The sequence below is a fragment of the Macrobrachium nipponense genome, chromosome 26 (genome assembly GCF_015104395.2).
Source record: "Macrobrachium nipponense isolate FS-2020 chromosome 26, ASM1510439v2, whole genome shotgun sequence".
Classification (NCBI taxonomy): Eukaryota; Metazoa; Arthropoda; class Malacostraca; order Decapoda; family Palaemonidae; genus Macrobrachium; species Macrobrachium nipponense.
In genome coordinates this window covers 62,848,274-62,852,892 of record NC_087215.1, presented here as the reverse complement: position 1 = coordinate 62,852,892, position 4,619 = coordinate 62,848,274, and the positions used below count along the sequence as shown (strand labels likewise).

General features: G+C 37.3%; 1 long non-coding RNA gene across 1 annotated transcript; it reads right to left on the bottom strand.

The window, feature by feature from the left end:
- Positions 1 to 2,742: 2,742 nt before the first annotated feature.
- On the bottom strand, positions 2,743 to 4,196 carry LOC135199858 (uncharacterized). Its single transcript, XR_010311137.1, has 3 exons — positions 4,063 to 4,196; positions 3,643 to 3,752; positions 2,743 to 2,995 (listed from the first exon to the last, which is right to left on the bottom strand). It is a non-coding gene; the product is annotated as an uncharacterized LOC135199858 (long non-coding RNA).
- Positions 4,197 to 4,619: the final 423 nt, after the last annotated feature.

Sequence of the window (4,619 nt, the reverse complement as noted above, 5' to 3'; positions counted from 1 at the left end):
GTGTCCCTTAATTTTCCGCTTCGCTTGTCCCAACCCAACGCCCCCCCCAGCCTACTGCTACTACTACTCCTACTACTACTTCGGTGCATGGCGAACGATTACTTCTTTTCTGGGTCAGTGTTTGTCTTTCGTTTCTATTTTTTCTCTCTCTCTCTCTTTGTGGAGTTGTTACAAATTGCTACGTCCCAGTGACTATATTCTTCTTTGACTATCTCCTCATAGTGTAGATATTTGTTTATTCGTTTGCATGGTGTCTTTACGTTGCTTGGAACCAGTAGTTATTCAGCAACGAGACCAACGGCTTTACGCGACTTCCGAACCACGTCAAGAGTGAACTTCTATCACCAGAAATACACATCTCTCACACCTCAATGGAATGCCCGAGTATCGAACTCGCGGCCACCGAGGTGGTAGTCCAAGACGATACCGATCACGCCACTGAGACGCTTAGATATTTGTTTGCATTATTTTTCTGAGTCAGTGTTCGTCTTTATTTCCTATTTTCTTCTGTCTTTCTTCTTCTGTCTCTCCGTAGAGTAGATAGTTGCAAATTGTTACGTCCCAGTGACTCTCCTCTTCTTTGTCTAACTATCTCTTCGTAGCGTAGGTATTTGCAAATTGCAACGTGCCAGTGACAAAAATTTTCCTTATAGCCGGCTCTCAATTTTTTTTTCTTATTTCACTCAACATATCTTTGTAAGCTCGAAAGTTTAATTTGGCTTATGATTCCCCGAGATAGGTAATCATTGTAATCATTTATATCCTCATTTTTACAACACTGATGTCTAATTTTTGTCAAAATGCACTTCATCGCAGTGATTTTATTTATTTTTTTTTTACTACTACCAGACCTGTAACTCGCACTTCCACTGACTAAATGTTAAGTGAGAAATAAGCATTCTATAAAATGGTCTTGCATGGAATGGATTTGACTGGTTTCTGTCAATACGGATATTATACAATTAATCCTTTCTCTCTCTCTCTTCTCTCTCTCTCTCTCTCTCTCTCGTTAGTAATTAACTAATATGATCCATTTTAATGTCTTTGATTGACAACTCTAACAATTACTAGAATTTTCTTATCGTTATTGACGTCAATTTACAAAGCCGTGAATATCCCTGCTTTTCAACAATGTAAAGCAACATTTCCTTGTGCAACAGACAAAATATCTCCAGTCAAAGGTTTGATTCATAAATTACCTCAATCATTTATTTAATATTTTCAATTCCTGCATTTGGCTCTACAGATAAGCTTCTTAGATCTAACTTATTTTTGCTTGAGTTTTATTTTCATAGTTTCTAGTCTTTAATTTATTGTGACTTAGTTTTAATATCTATGGTACTTTTGAATATTATAATATACATTTAATTTTATTAGTTTTAATCTTGACTACCTTGATCCATACATTCAAATGTTTATCGAATCCTATTTTCAAATTAGTTATACATCAACATAACATTCTAAATGTTAACGAACACCAAAAGACAAACTCTACTAGTTGGTGCTATTCAAGAGTATTACCACGGAGCTGATATTACCTCTGCATTATTACATGTCTTACAAGTGTGTAATGTTAAGTGAAGTCCCATATGTCTTGCTTGGAGACAAGCTGAGCTGTAAGGGCAGCTTACTTGAGCGAAGGAATTCGAGAACGCAAGCAGTTTAACCGAGAGACTGTTCGCCCTGTCGTCAAGCATGTACATTCGTTTGTACGGATGTTACAGGCCTAATAGTCCAAGGCACTTGCGAAAGCCACATTCTTTTCGGCGAGCACAGAGAGGTCAGGTGGTACACGCCGAGTGTCGGGAGAGAAAGCCCCATCGTAAAGGTAAGATAAATTTTGTATGTCTTGCTTGGAGACAAGCTGAGCTGGAAGGGCAGCTTACTTGAGTGAAGGAATTGGAGTACGCAAGCAGTTTAACCGAGAGACTGTTCACCCTGTCGTCAAGCATGTACATTCGTTTGTACGGATGTTACAGGCCTAATAGTCCAAGGCACTTGCGAAAGCCACATTCTTTACGGTGAGCACAAAGAGGTCAGGTGGTACACGTCGAGTGTCAGGAGAGAAAGCCCCATCGTAAAGGTATGATACATTTTGCAAGACTTAGAAAACCATTACCTTTGAAAAGAGAGGAGTGTGAAATACTTTCTTTACTTAGATACTTTGAAAAGAGTGATGTGTGAAGTGTATCTTTTATCCATTATCATCTTTACTACAGATGGGTCCTATTCCATGGCTAATTTAGACAAGATTCTCTAACCTGACTAATATAATGAACTTATTGACATTTTGGGTCTGGGAGTGAATTCTTAGTCAGGAGGATAGAATGTTAACTTACTGGTTTCTTTATGGGCAGATTTGGGTTTTCTGTCATTATGACTTGTTAATCATTTTGTTCTATTTTATATTCAACTGCTTTGGGTAATAAATAGGATATTTTTATACTAACGAGATCTTAATAGCCTAACGACATGGTTGCAGACAGAGGGCACCATTGACGACAGGTAAGGGTTTCTGATTTGTATAGTTTAAGGAAAAGGGGGTTGGGGGGTAAGACATGTGCAAATCGATATGGTAATAAGATATATTACATTTTTAACCAATTCACAAACTTTGTATGCCATTTTAATCTTGCCACCAATTAAGTCTCCCATTCAATTTTAAGTATAAGTATTCTGCTAGGAATGTGAAATAGTTATTAGCCAGGAATAACTTTACTTAGAATCTAATAAAACCCTCGATTTACAAAACCCATATTTAATTTACAATTACACATCCCACACGCCCGCTTCAACTCGAGGACCTTCAGAAAAGTACCCAAATCTGCATGCAATCAGTTTTAGCAGTTTGATATTATAAGAGCTTGCTGGCAGCAATACTAACATTCCATATATAGGCGGACAAGGAGACAGTGGGTACTGCATACAAGTGTTAGCACTTTTACCCACTTACTTCCGTTCTGGTCAAAGTTGTTTACCTTCAAACCAGCAGTACCTGCGGAGAGAAAGGAAATTTAGGATCCTCAAAGACATTTAACAGTGGTAATGTAACTATAAAAGCTGCATGGGAAAAAAATTAACCTATTCAAGCAGCTTTTTGAGTTTTCTCTGTACGTGAATGACAACTGAAAGCAAGCATATTAAAGGCACCAGCATGAAAGTTACTCTATAGCTTTGTCATTTTTAAAACTTTTTTACATTTTAATGCTACCACAAGTTTCAAGATTTTTTCAAAAATTTAAATTTTGAAGCATCAATAAATATCAGAACCCGAAATTCAAAAGCTTTTATTGTACAATATTTTTTCTCGCAAAACTAGCTGCGAGCGTAGTCTTACTTACGATCTAATTAGGACGAATGCTATTATGTTCTTGGTTAAGACTCATTCTTATCGTAATTAAGGTTAAATTCCACTTATAGTTTATGCTTACGATATATCCCAATGTTTTCTGTAAATTTGTTTTTATTAAATATAATTTTATTTGCAAGCCCCTCTTGACGTACGGTAGACAACGTCTACCTTACGCCAAGAAGAAAAGCTCCCCACTTCAGGGGCTCCTGCCCCTGAAGGGCGAGGTTTAGCTTGCAATGTTAATTTAGTGGTACACTAAATGGTATATACTAAAAAGAAAAGTCCCTTACCTACACATTGTGTCAAAAATAGTTACCAACGGAGCAGCAAGACATCAATATATGGTTGCCGTATTCTTGATGTAGTCGAAATTAAGAGTGAAGACCAGGAGTTCAGCTTTCTGAAAAAGTATTATAAAACCAAATTACATAACATTTTGCAGTATTTATGTATTTAATATAAAGTTAATGAGATTTAAAAGTTATTTTTTTCGGAATAAATATGGGTTCAGCCTCCTGAAGAAATTATAAGTTACAAGAATTTAACTGCAGTAAAATTGCAACGTTTTAAGTATTCAATATTAAGGCAATGCGTGTGAATTTCACAATAAAAAAAAAGCGTTGTCTAGTTGACAATATTAGTAAGCCAACAACCAGTAAAAGTAATGAAATGAAAGAAACCGAACATAAACAGAATAAACACTAAAATACCTATGGTTAAACAGCGCGATAAAATACGAATCCCGCTTGCTTTTAGTGAGACCACCGAACGAAAACACGAAACCGTCTAACGACGACCAACCCACTGCTGAAGTACACCTGGCGAATGGATAATGTTATTCATATCATCCTATGATGACTTTTACTTACGTCTAAGGCGAAGCCAAGGATGCTGAAAGTTTGGAGCGCTCTATCTTGTCCTGAGACCCTTGCGTCGTTTGAGCAGCGGCCGCTAGATGGCAGTAATATTCTAGGTGTGGTTTTATCGGCAAAATAAGCGTGAGGGAGGGAGCGTTGTGCGTGTTTGTGTGTGTGTGATTTCCTTGGTATAGGATTCAGTGCGATATATGAAACTGCCCAGTCGTTCTGAAAGCGTTGATTTCTTTTATTTCGATTATTTTCTTTGATGAGATCATCGTGAATATGTCCGGTCATTACGAGCGAAGCCAAGTATTTCTGGCGACCCGGCACCGCCCGGCCCAAGCGATATTCAAATGCTAACATCTACAAAAGTATTGAAGATTGAAGAAAAATTCTTTCGGTAGAAA